Below are 14,112 nucleotides of genomic sequence, written 5' to 3'. Positions count from 1 at the left end.
GACGCCATGCAGGGGAGGGAGAGCTGTCACAATTAAAGTGGCTTTCAGAAGGCAGTGGTGACAAAAATAATAATCCTCGATCCCCCCCCTATTGTTCCCCATCCTGTTGCACGGCGTGCAGCAATCATCCACCTACCAGCCTCCTGGTGCAGTGGCCATCCTTGAGTCCTCACTAGTAAGAGGGCAAAATGCCATCTGGACAACCCTCATGTTAGAAGTTCAAGAAATCCAGCTTTCCTTGTCAAGTTGTTTTCTCTTAGGACAGTTGCCTGCTTTGGCCATGCTGGCCAAAAGAAGGGCAAGAATGAGGGCAATGAAGCGGCAAGAGTTGGCAAAGCAAATGCTGCCGGATCCAGGCCAGTGGGCTGTGAATGCCGGTCACCTTCCAGGGGATTTACCGGGTGGTTTTTGCTTGCCATGGAAGCGTGCAGCAATGAGCAGAAGGACCTTGCCGTTCTCAACATCAGGAGTTTGATTCCAGTTTAAGATATGTATCAGAGAAAACGCTCTTGGAGATCAGTTTGGTGCATGAGAAAAAAAAAAAAAAAAAAAAAAAAAGGGTGTGAGGGGAAGAGCTCGTTTCTTTGTCCACCTCCCTTTTGCAGCTACTTTGCAGTACAACCTTGGGAAAATGTTGTCTGCCTCGGCTTCACCCTCTGTAAAATGGGAATAATAATACTGACGGACCTCCCTCCTTTTAGATCCCCAGATCAAAAGTACTATATAAGTTCAAAGTCCTGCTTCTATAGGGTATTATTGCCAAATTCACTATAAGCAATTCCATTGGGTACTTGATAACAACAGTAGAATCAGTCAAACGCGCTTGAAGCATTGCATGGTCCCAGATACCTTTCAGAGCCTCTTTGTGTGCCATCCCACCCCCTGAGGTCTGCAGGGATGGGGCTTTTGGAGCCTGGATTTTGCAGGAGCAGGAGGGGTACAGTCCGCGTCTTCTGGCCCCTGAACTATGGACTGCTTTTCTTTTTGACCTGGCGAGGACTACTGGAACTAGCCCTTTTAAAAACAGGTTGAAAACATACAACTTATATGTATATGTATATATAAATTTCATAAGGCCTTTAGCACATAATTCTAGACTCTTGTTGATTTCCTGCTGCTTTACTATTGCATGGTTTGTTGTCATTTTAATCTGTACTTGTTTCACTGTGGAGTGGTTAGGATGCTTTCAGATCTAGACACATTGCTAACAGAAATTTGGTTGGCTTTAGCTTTGAAATTTTTGTAGCTATTAGGCGGCTAACCATTTTCTAAAATTTCACCTTTCTAAAAAATACCTGCGCTAGGAAAACTAACATCTTAATTGCTGGAAGTGTTGCAGTTATAATTAATTCTAACATGGAATTGTGTTCTTTCAATTACATTTTTTTCTAAAATACATCTTCTGTTTCTAATTTTTCAAAAATAGCGTTTCCTGGTCCAATATCAAAAAAAGAAGAGTAGATGTTAGATTGGGTATTATAGTGCAGGGCTTCCAAGAATAAATTCGCAAACAACCCGGTTAGTCTTCCTCTTCCACTACTCTTTTTTTCTTTTTTTCTTTTTTTTTTTCTTTTTTTTCCTCAAGAAGCACTGAGGGTGTATATGCGGCTTCAGAAGTTTCCTTAGAGCTCTTTTATACTTTAATAGGTTTGTTTTGGTGACTATATGCTAGACGAGTTTGCTGCAGACATATTTTTTTTCAAAAGGTCAAGCAGTCTTCTAACGTGTCCATTGTGTATCCCTGCAGTAAGAAATCCTCAGTGCAAAGGAGAGCTTCATGGTTAAATTTTAAAAGATAATGATTTAAATCTTTTTGTTAGCCTTTTTTTTTTTTTTTTTTTTTTTTTTTTTAACATCCTTAGCACTGCTTTTAGAGAGTCAACTTTTAACACCGTAGAAAGCAGGAAGCCCGTTAATTAAAAATAACAAACAGCTAAAGGTAAACTTAGTTGGTCACCTTTCCCTCTGAAATACTGGTATTTGGCTATGTTTGTAAGAAACAGAGAAACAAATGAGTAGCCAGAGCAGTAATGTAAGGACAAAGCAAAATTACCAATTACGGAAACATCCAGGGCTCTGGGCCTGAATCTTTGATTTCCCATTTGGATCTTAAAAACGTATGCATAATTGGCTTCTAATTGTGCATATTCTAGGAACATATTCAGCAATCAACTCTAGATATTTTTTCACACACTGACAAAAGAAATGTATATTCACTTGTCAGCAAAAATAATAAGACAAAAAATCATTCTGATCCTCTCAGAAAAGAAAAAACAAAATAAATCTTATTTGTTGTGGTATATTTAAAAAGTAACGTATTTTCATTTTCATACAGGCATGAGGGGGGAAAGAGCAGAGATGCTTGCAATATTTAAGTACTGTTTGAGATTCAAGACTAATCAGTGTAATTTCTCCCACATACTTGAGAACTACAGTTTATTAATACACATTTCTTTGCTATGTTAAACAAAAAGCTATGCCATTCAAATTCAGTTTTAGTGAAGAAAAAAAAAAAGTTCTTTATGGATAAAGGGAGGGTAATAGCCAAACTCAAAATACTGGTGAGATTTCCCCTTTTTTTCAAAAATTGTGGGAAAAAAATGTGCTAGGTCGTTTTGAAGGAAAGGATAGCACTGCAAATATTGATAAATTAACATTAAGGATACCAATCAAAACATCTTTTTAACTGTATGGAATGGTATAGGTTGGAGTACTCTATAAATGTTGTTCCAAGCATCAGAAATGGAATTATCATTGGTCACCAATTTTATCTGTATATATATATAAAAGTTATCCTTTCCTTCAGTGTTCTGGTTTTGGATATACGCAGTATATCCTCAGTGTTTCCCTCTTTAGTTCAGCACGCAGGAATGCTTACCACAGTTTAACTTATCAGGTGTGTTTCAGAAACTGAAAAAAAGTCTCCAGCTGATTTAGCAGCTGAGGCATTACTCATCAGAATATCTGATTACTGGCATATTAAGCAGCAGACACAGTGGAACAGGATAAACATGAAGCATTGCATCTACCAACACATATATTTTAATTGTTCCTAACCAACAAATAAATATCAAGACAGCTTTATATTCAAAATTTATTGCATGATCAAGGTAAACAGAAATCTACAATATTGGTCCTTTTAAAAATGTTGATGTTATCAAGTATACCCCAGCACCTAAGTTTGCATTCAAAATCTCTCTGTGTGTCTGTCTTAATGATTCTGGGTCTTGTACTCCTAATTTAAAACAATTGCAATTGTGTTCAGCCACCCTTGCAGGAAAGCTCACCACAAACACGGGGGAACAATAACAGTCGCAAAAGGTGTGACACCTACCTTCTCCTTCCTTAACCAAACTCCGTCCACATGAAACCCCTGATTTCTCAGACTCGTAACCCTTTAATTGTCAATGCCCTAAATACATGGCTGTACTGCAGAAAGCTGTTTTTCAAAAGGTAGTTGATACGTAAGTGTTGCCTTTTCTTTTAATAGCTTTAGGCCAGATTTCCTTCTTCCGAGTAATTGATTCTAATACGTAATTGTAAAACAGAAGATAATAAATTACCAAGACCTGATTTTTCTGCTCAGACCAGTCTCTCTTAATTACTGTGTGCAGTTTGAAAATACGGGACTATCGGGGCAGGGGGGTCGTTTGAAGAAATCTCCGAACAGGCTGTGCATGGACTAGGGCTTCACACTTCCCTTACGCCTCAGAAAATTTCCCCTTCCCTTTCGGTCTGAAAACAGCAAGCAGCCCTAAACACCTCTCTCAATCTAGACACTTGGCTACCCTAACACAGCCCGGTAATCTTAGGAACCCACTGGTCAAAATCAATGCCTTGCAATCAAAATTTTCCTTCCAGTCTGCAGAATGGAGGTAGCAATTGGAGCACTTCTGCAGTCCTGGCAAGGAAGCACTGGCTTTCTTAGGTCTCGGTTCTCGATCCCTCACCCGCAGGCAGTATGGGCAAAGCCATGCTCCAGGCGTATTTATGGACACCATGGAAGAAAGGGTATGAGCGATGGAGACAACAGCTTAGAAGCTCCAACGATGCAACGCGACTACAGTATGTTTTCCTTTCATTGTTCTTTCGATTCACAGTAAATTTCATTCCAGCTCTTAGAAATCATCATCCTTTCCCTCTTTTTATTTCAAAATGGTTGCAGATTTTTCATTCACGAAAAGGTTAAAGGCGTTTCCCCATCGCAGGAGGGATTATCTTACCAGAGGATTCTGGGACTGCAGATGTATACTGCGGCAAAATCCTAAATTCATCGGCAAAAAAAAATCATTTCCAGACCCCAGCTGCTAAAAATAATAGAATTATAGTAAATCATTGATAAGATTAAAACATAAAGCCATTTTTGTGTTCCAAAGTGCTCTAAAACACGAGTCTTTTCTCTTAATTCATTTCTTAAATAATGCAAATTTTAAAGTAGCTTTTCTATCCCAAGCACGCAGCGCCATGAAATCGATAATTTTTGATCTTTTGGTTAGTAGGCAACATGGTGAGCTATTGCAGTGACTGCAGGCAGCAGACATGTTCTTGTCAGCTAAAAATTTTCATATTGTTTTTGAGTCCATTGAGATTTGTGGATGGGATACAGCCAGTTATATCTTCAGCTTGCGCTTTGCTGTGGGGACGTAAACCAGCACCGTTTTAGATGCATGTACAGATATAGATATATGTTTTAAAAACAAGAAGCATTACTGGATTTTAAACAAAAAATTATGTAAAAAGAATGGCTGGTGTGATTATAATCGCATCATGCAGGGTCCACGGTTTCCATTTAGTGAAATTTCGCAGAGGGCAACTTCTTAAGAACATCCCTGCTGTGCAGAGTGAAAAGCATGAACAAACCAAAGACAGAATTCATCTGTGTTTATATTTTACAGACAATGAAAAACCTACTCTTTGTATGCCTTTTTTTCCACCTTATTATTTCACGAAAACTGCAGCATTTTCCCCGCCCCCACCCGAACACTCACCACCCCAGCACTGCGGTGTTCGGTGTTTCTTTCTTTTTTTCTTTCCTTCTTTCTTTCTTTCTTTCTTTTTTTCCACCTCTTCTTCTTCTTTTTTGCTTTCACAAATTCTGCACGCGCCATCTTTGTCTATTGTTACTCTTTTCTAATTTCTGTTGCCCATTCTCTTTCAAATCAGCTAATAAACACAAGGCTAAATGCCTGATCAATGCTTACACGTTATATTCTCCCCATCTTTTTCTTTCTGAGAAATGAAATTAAAAAAAATGCCCCACACCCCAAAATTTCTCTATTACCATAACCTGTTGTATACAGTGGTGATAAAAAACACTATTAACATAATAGCAACAGCTGCAGCCTAAATAGAAGCTATGAGATAATAAATGTGCTACAACAAATTAATTTGCTGCAGGTGCTTGTGCTCTGAACTGCGTAACCCAAGCCATTTCAAGTCTGAATACAATTATTATTCCCCCCACACGCTAAAACAAAGTGCAGAGTGAAATGTCCTGCTATTATAAATATCTTGTCCTGTTCCCTGAGCATTTTAACCATCAGCAAAGAGTGGGAGAAAGGATTTTAAAGCCCGAGTAGCAATGTGCAGCGTTTAAAAATATTTAAAGAGGCTTCAAGTCATGTCCAGGCTTGAGGAGATAATGCCTGTCTATATATTAATTTGCACCTATTGTCTCCTAGGCAGAGCTCTATAGGTGAAGATGCACCGAGGTATTACGTGCAGGCGATTGGCAAGGCAGGGGCTGTAAACATCTCATTAGTAACAGATGCATGTTTGTATATGTTGGCACTTCCATTTACTTCTGAGAAAATAAAACAAAACAAAACAAAACAAAAAAACTCTGTGCCATTTGGCTTGTATAATCTGCAGTGAACTAAGCAGAGATTTTTCCTGTTTTCTCTGGTAAGCCCGGTGTTTGTGGAAGCCAGTTACCAGTCACCTTGCAGGCAGACGCCAGTAGCGTCTTGCAGCATTCTTCAGACGACGGCAGCAGGAAGTTAGATGAAGCCAAGGGAGCTATTTCCATGTGGGCACCGAAATGCGAGAACTGACAAGGTGCTTTTTTTTCTTTTCTTTATTCCCCTTCTTTTAGCGCTCACAGAACTAATTGTCTGAAACCTGGAAAAAAGGCAAAGTTAAGGGCTCGGTTGTGATGACTTTACTGGCTTCTCATTGCCACAGTATAACAGTACCCACTGCTTTTTTTTATTATTTTTATCTTTATTTTTTCAAATGTAATTAGAGAACTTGTGTGTTTTAAGATTGATTATTCTCACAGAGTAACCTTGAAATGTTCTTTCTGTGATGGTAAAAAAAAAAAAAAAAAAAAAAGGTATGGTATGTTTCCTAAGAGAACTAATCAAACTAATTCCTTGCACAGGACACACTTCCTCTGTGTTTCAGCAGAGCTTCGTAGTCATCAGGGACTCCAGAAGAAACACTAGTGCTGCAGCACGGCATGCAGGGTATGGCCCAGGAGGGTGTTGCAGACAGAGAGGTGCGCTTAGCCCAGTGGTGCAAGCCTCCTTCGTCCAGGGCGATGAGCGCTTGCTCACATGAGCCATCCCAGGAAGGTCAATTGGATTACTCACCCGCGAGTGCAGAGTTGCACAACTCAGCCCTACGCTAGAATTTGCATGTCTCAAATCCCTTTTACCTGGAGAAGAAAACATATAATCAATTAAGCAAGGACGCATATGCTGCGCTAGTGAAAATTATTTTGCTTTTATTGCTGCTTTTGTATCAAAGTCTTGTTTTGTTTCTGCGGCTTCTTCATGTCTGCTCCCTAGGTCTGATTTTTGAGTTGTTAGCTGAGCTAAGCTTCTATCCATGGCCACAGCTGTTTTCTCAGAGTAACAACTGGGACATGAATTCCTAAATTTGAGGCATTCATCTCCATAATGTTCATGGTAATGTGTCTCCCAGTCATCATTCAAATTAGTAAATAGTATAGCATTTCTACATATGAAGCACGGGGAGAAAAATGTGCTTTCGCAAACTTCTGTGCATGTATTTCCACAGCCTGGTGTTTTCTTTCTCCTGATGCCGCAAACGAGTCGAACTTTAGGCTCAGCCCCCACCTAAAGAGATGTGTTCCAGTATTTCCATACCCGCCTATTCCCCTACTCAAAGGGTGACCGTATTTTGCTGTCAAATTACTTCAGTAGGGGAATTTAGTCAAAACCTAATGGTGCAACCTGGCTAAGGGAAAAAAAAAGGTGGATGCCATTACTCAGGAACAGACCTAGAGGAGAACTGTTTGGATCAACATCTTGACTTGTTCATCCATCTAACTTGTTCCTGTTCCTGGAGTACCTGATCACCTCCCGGGCTCGGGTTATATGCACCGCATCATATGGAGTAAGAAAACACAAACCAAAGCTGGAGACCTCAGCAGGACTGAGGGGTAGGTCTGGGGGTATTTAGACAGTCAGTGGAATACTCCGTATAATCTCTTGCTCCTGTTAGCAGGGATACAACAAGCATTTTACTTTTCGATCATATAACACTTCTCTCTCACCGCCCCTTCACGCATCCCCAAAAAATGGTGGGTGGGGGGGAAGAGACCTGATGGCCCTCTCAGGAAAAAAGCAGGCAGTTAAGTGTACAACGACATGCACATTGTGGGAGATGAACTGGCTCCTTTTTATGGCTGTGTGACCACGCACACAGCTCACACATATAACTGCAACCAAGCAGTGGCTGTTTTTCATGGGCTACTGTGACTCAAGATTAAGTTTTAGTGTGAACATTGAACGTGGGCCTAATCCTGCCAGGCGCTGATCCAGAAGGCATTTGTTGAGAGTTACGGAAGGCCAGCAGGACTACCCATATTTAAAAACAAAATAATCCCAAAACAACAAACAACAGTAACACCAAAACAAAAACAAAAAATAAAAAATCTCACAACCGAACAGAGTGAGCATTTTAGCACTTAATATTATGCATGGTAATATCTGCCCTTCTGCGTGATTGTAAATTACTTTTTTTTTTTTAATTTTCCTCATCACAGTTCCTGCCTACTGTGCTTACGCAGGCTGTGTTTCAGCAAGTGCATTCTTTAGCACTGGAAATGTGAACATTAACGCATGAGTCTGAGGCACTTGCCTGGGCTGTGCTCATCCGCAGACTCACCCGTTCATTTGTGTGGGTTTTACAATAATGTTTTGCTATTGTTTTGTGTCAATATTTGCTACTGCGCTGGCTCTGCCTTTTTCCTTCCACCCACCTTTCTCCTCACACGCGCTGCCAGAGAAGTGTGGTTTGACTGAAACCATTCCAGGAGATAGATATTGCCTTCTACAGCAGCATCGCTAGCTGCAGTTTGTCGGGCAATGTCCGTGGGGCTGGCAGGGAGGGAGCACACATGCACCCATACGTGTGCCACCCTGGGGTCCCCTGCAGCCTGTCCCCAGCCACCCAGGAGAGCACCATGCCACGTCTCGGTGCACGGGTGTGGTGTGGCTTGAGGTTTTGGGGCTGGGGCATGGATTTGCTGTTTCTGAGCTCTTTTTCTGCCCCTCTTTGGGGTTGGGCAGGTCAGTCTCTCTCCTTGCACCTCCAGCGTGAAGGATGACTTGCAAAGTATCTTTGGGTGAAGGGAGAAGTTCTTGGCATCCAGGTCTCTAGAAACACAAGTGGGGAAAGGTCACTGCCAACTTTGCTGACAGATTTATTTATCCGTGTGCAAAAGGACCTGAGATGCCATGGGGCAGGGACGAAGCCACCGTCTCTTGGGAAGCCGCAGCTGAGTATGGCAGCGAGCTCCTTCTCAGAAGCTGTTTCCCTCACCCTCCCAACACTGCGGTGTTTGCCATCGCCCTTCTCAACCGCCAGGTTCCTGCTCCCACTCAGAGGCCACGCAACGTCTCCAATTATTGCTGTTTTGAAGGTGGTTCGTGTGGCTGCACGTGCCAAGGATGTGGCGAGGCCTCCTGGCTTCACCTGACGTGGCGCGCGGTAGGAAGGGCCACGCTCACCGCCACGCTCAAGCTGCTGGGGGGGAGAAGGAAGGAGCTGGCCAGGAGGTCTGTCCTGTCGGGGGAGGCATCTGCAGTGTGAATGGGGAAAAAAGCCAGCAGGGGCAAGGGGGGACATCAGCTGCCAGCTCCTTTGAAGATCCCTGCAACCGGAGGGAGGATCAGGTTGCCAGCCAACTTCTCCCTTCCCAAAACATCCTGCCCCTAATAGAGGAGAGTGGAGGACAAATCGCCAGGGGCCTGTTTGATTTGCCCCTTGCCCTGTGAGTCTCCTGTCCTGCCACCACCACTGTGGAGGGCCCTGTCACAGGGTGATTGTCCCCACTGTGGCTCTATTGCAGCAGGACTGAGGGGTATGTGCCCCGTCCATCTAATTCACTGACGCCTTGCATTTGCCTGCCACATTTGGGCTGTAAGGCATTTTTTGTGGCACCCATTATTTTTATTCGTTTTCAAACCCATTTGTTTCTAACATATTGTCACCTCTGGGTAACTAACAATTTTCACCCTTGTATGTTCCTTTGTAAAGTCTTCGGGTGTGTTATTCAGCAAGTGGCTGTAGAAATCGCAGGGTCAGAGACGGGAGGGGGAGTGCTTTTCTAAGCAGGTGAAAATGGGTGAAAAGGAGCAAAACCATGGCATTCTGGCATGAATTTTCAAATGAATCATGGCTTGAGGGAGAAAAAAGGAGAAAAGCTTTTGGCACGGACACAGTTAAATATGAGTTTCATGTTTCTGAGCAGTACGGATGAGCTGGATCTATTTATTATTTGAAACTCATATCTGGTTCTGTGCAAGAAATGCAAAAACTGATGCTGACTTTTAGGAATGTCCCCCAAGACCTTTATACACCTACATTCTGTTGGTCTCCCTTTCATCCTCTTGTCAGTCAATACTTAACCCTTTTGGAGTCTGACCTTTTGATAGTGTGAGGGCTTGGTATAGAACTGATCGGATAGTTAAAAGGATATTCTTGCATATTTTTGCAAATCAAAGCATCACGCTTGGTTTACTATGATTTGCGGGTTATATTATTACAAGTACACAGGAGCTTGTTCATGGAGGCACTAAGTCTCTCAAAAGCTTCCTTAATTTGTTTCACAAGCCTTAATTTATTTGAAAATTCATCCCACAGATTTATTATTTCTTATTCTTTCCTGCTTATTCATCAGATGTTTAGAAAGCCTCTCATACCCAATCAGCAAGTGTTAAAAGCTTCCAAGTGATTTGTGTGGTCATTGAGCCCCCCCTCCCAAATAGTCATAGCAAGCAGTCTGGAAAATAACATATTTGGCTGGTTATTAAGTGCCGGTATAATTTTAAAATATCCTCTAGCCCAAATGGTAGTAAATGTCTAAAATAATGTCAAAACAAAAAATATTCAACCATCTCTACACATCTAAAACATTTCTAAGTACATACCACTCTCCGACTCGTCTATAGTTCCAGGAGCATGAGGAAATTGTTACAGAAAAGGTGACAATAATACGTCTTGTTGGAACTGAGAACCAGAATGAAGCAGCTGTACATCAGAGAGAAAATCTGAACCAAAAGACTGTTAACGAGTATGGCAAGTATTTTTTCTTGCTCATGGGTGGAAAAGCCAGTGAAGGCTCTGTTTGAAGGCAAAGCACATAGTAATATGATCATAAAAATCTCCTAATGGGGACTATGCAATGTACAGTAAATGTATTCCTTTCAATACATTACTCTCTCTACATGCAGGCTTTCAAGGTTGCCTCAGACTGTACTGTGGATATGACAGCAGTGACACAGCTAGATGTGGGCAGAGCAGGACCTCCTGTTTTGTTCCTATTGCTATTGTTTGTGCTGTATCATTTCATACTGATCTTATGGCAGCTCCTAAGTTCAGACTGAAGCATCACCCTGTTTTTGTGAGGCAGCGTGCAGACATTACCAAGGCACTGTCCATGCTCTGAAAAACCTGCAATTGATGGAAACGAGTGACATTCAGAGGGTGGGGAGAGGAGTACAGTAATTATAGGTGGGGCTGGTAGTATTACCTGTTATTAGGAGCTTGCTTGACACTTCCCATTTTAAAACCTGCTTTTGGTGGTTTGTAACTACTTAGTAAACTTTAACCATTTGTCTTTCTCTAGACTTCCGTCCTTGGCTGCCGCTGCTGCTCAGGCATTATTAACAGGTTGATTTATTTAATTTTGGCATCATGGCAGGACTGGGGCTGAAGGAAGGAACAGCAGCTTTAAAAAAGTACAATGAAATTTTGTCCGTATACCTTTCAGTGTTTTTTTTTTTTTTTTCTTCTGAAATAAGTACTCAAACATTACAATATCACCTTGTTTTCTTGTATTCCCCCAGCTATCTGTCTGCATACATCCGTGATCTCATCTTAGATTTGAGTTTTCCAGTTCTGCATTTGTACACTACCTTATACAGCTGGGTGCTGGTCCATGACTGCTGCAACTATAAGCGACAGTAACACAAACAAATACACTGGGTTTGCACAGGACAAATTCTTTTTGGAGGCAAAGAAATATTTCTTGTCCAGAAATCCTTCACGGTCCCTTTTGTATTGATTGTGACTCCCGAATGCTTTGGATAGGAATTGCTTACCTTTCCCCTCGCACTTAAAGTGCTGGGAAGTGTTTCATATTCAAATATGAGTGGCTTTTCTTGTCAACAAGAGCTCCTTTTAGAAAATGCTGCTGCTAAAAATAAAAAGGCTGTTTTTCAGGCTCTGTTTAAACACAGTGCTGTTCGGGGATCAAGCTGAGCAAAAGCTTATTCTCTCTACCCTTCTATTTGAAGCAGCGCACAGAGGAAGGGAATGAGCCACTGAGTTCATGTTTCCACTGGAAATGCAAAAGAGAAGGCCAGATTCATTAAGATTGTTATACTAAGTCAATATGACCTTTCCCTTTGTATTTTGCTTCCTTCGATTGACTTGAAATTGGACTAAGCAGCAAGAACTGTGTTTGAGACCTGTGAGTTTCTTCAGCAAAGGTCGATGTTTTCAACTATAGGGGGGATCGTTGTTCCAATAGTGATTTTTGTGTTGCCTATAAAACCTCACAGGCCATTTCACTCACCTCCTTTATAGTCAGTATTTTTCACCCCCATTAAACTAAAGAGTTGACAAAACCTTACGTAATTTGGCCTTTTAGAATAAATGCAAAAATCCTTGGGCTCATGTTACAATGCCAGGTTGCTAACATTGTGCTTTCCACACCTGAAGTCCAGTCCTGCAAAGTGTTGAAAGTTTCAGTTTCTTTTGCTTCAGTTTTTGAGTTTTTTGTTTCCTTGTTTGTTTGTTTGTTTTTTGTCTCCTAGCAAAGTGAACATCCTTGATATTTCCAGGATCTGACCCTACATTTAACCAAGTCAGTAACAGAAATGTTTGAAGGCTGAACGTTTGAAGCTATTCCTGTTGGGATTGAAGATGTTTTCCTAAATGCAGACCTGTGTTCTCTCCTTGTAACCTGGTTGTGGACTGTGTAAGCTATGGCACACTTACAGTGTAATAATATGGAAAAGTCCTTGGCCAAAAAAAGCAAGCAATTAACACCAGATCGCAGCAAACCACAAGTGTGCTTCAACATCTGAGTGTGGGCAGACTCAGGAGCTGAAGACTATGCCATGCGTCATGCAAAGGGTAATTTTCTGCTGATTTAGAAACAACAACAAAAATACACAAAAAAACCCACCCCAAACAACAACAATAAAAAAGAACAAAAAGCCTTCTAACAAATCTGATTTGACCTAAGATCTTTATGTGGCTGTGTTTAATTTACTTCTTTTCTGTGCAGCCGCTACTAGCTTTCATCCCCCTACCCTTCTACCCCTGTCTTTTAAAAGCAGCCCACAGTCCTTGCTCACAGCTCTACCAGCTAAAAAGACAAAATTGATATTTTTCCCTTTTAAGACCGTACTCTTTACACACATGCACACGCACAGGACTGCTGCACATGTCAATGGGAGTATGTTATGCAGGGACTAAGATGGGGATAAAATCCTGTCTTGCTGGTGTTTTTCCTAGTCAGGTGGAAAGACAGTGTTTGCAGGACACAGCTTGCTGGCACCAAGCCAGGCTCATGCCAGCTGCTGTGAATGCATGGTAATAAGCCTATTTCTATGTGAAAGAGCTTATTGCTAATAATTTCTGTCAGCTTCTAACCTATTAGTGTTTTGCTTTCTTTTTTAAATCAGATGTTTACAACAAGTATTTTATTTTGTTGGGTTTGTTGTTGTTGTTGTTTTAATGCAGTATTCTAATGCAGTATTAATGATAATCAGCTCCATCTGACTCATCCAGCCCAGAAAACAACTTATGTTGCTTTCTAATGATGAAAGATAAAGAAAAAATAATTTAGAAAAAAAGCATTTTCCTTAAATAGTTGGTTTTTTCCTCCTATCTGGAATTAATATAAACAAATTTCACAGGAAGAAGCTGAACCTGAAAATACCCAAGCTATAGCCATTTGGTGCATGTCCAGTAGGCTCGTGCTGCTTGGAAAGGGCATTAAATGTTTGGTGCAGCAACAGGGTGTCAAGAAGACACAAGCAAAATTCTTTAGACACTGGCAGCCCTAAACTGATGATCTCACTGTCCAATGCAGTGGCACTGTTAAAAGAGCCATGTTTTGACAAAGTATCCTTTTTGAGCTGTTCTAGCAAGACATAATAACTAGAGGCATAGTGGGAGATCCTTTAATGCAACCTCTGTCCCTTTTTTTGTGGTGCTGCAACTTTTTTTCTAAATAAGAGGGTGGAAAATAAGGAAAAAGAAATAAATACCTGTTATCAGGCTAGTTTCCAGGTAACACATCTGTATCACAAAGAAGGCATCAGAGTTGGCGTAGGCCATTAGAGAACCCAGGGGCTAAATTGTTCATAAAGACCAAAACTTACCATGAGCTGGTCTTTCTTCCATGGCAAGGCTGAGTGGGATAGAAGAACCTGAATTTCTTGCTCATCCTATGTGTGGCTAGACAGATCTTCGCCAGCAATCTCATGCCTTTCATAAGCTCTGAATCCACATTAACATTTTAAAATAACAAGCAATAACTGTGTGAGCTTTTAGGCTTTCCAAAAGCCTATTTATAGCCTCATATTCTGACAACTAAATTCTTAAGTACAATTCCTTCTTCAT

Source organism: Oxyura jamaicensis, chromosome 2, assembly GCF_011077185.1.
Source record: "Oxyura jamaicensis isolate SHBP4307 breed ruddy duck chromosome 2, BPBGC_Ojam_1.0, whole genome shotgun sequence".
Classification (NCBI taxonomy): domain Eukaryota; kingdom Metazoa; phylum Chordata; class Aves; order Anseriformes; family Anatidae; genus Oxyura; species Oxyura jamaicensis.
Note: the sequence above shows the minus strand (reverse complement) of the source record.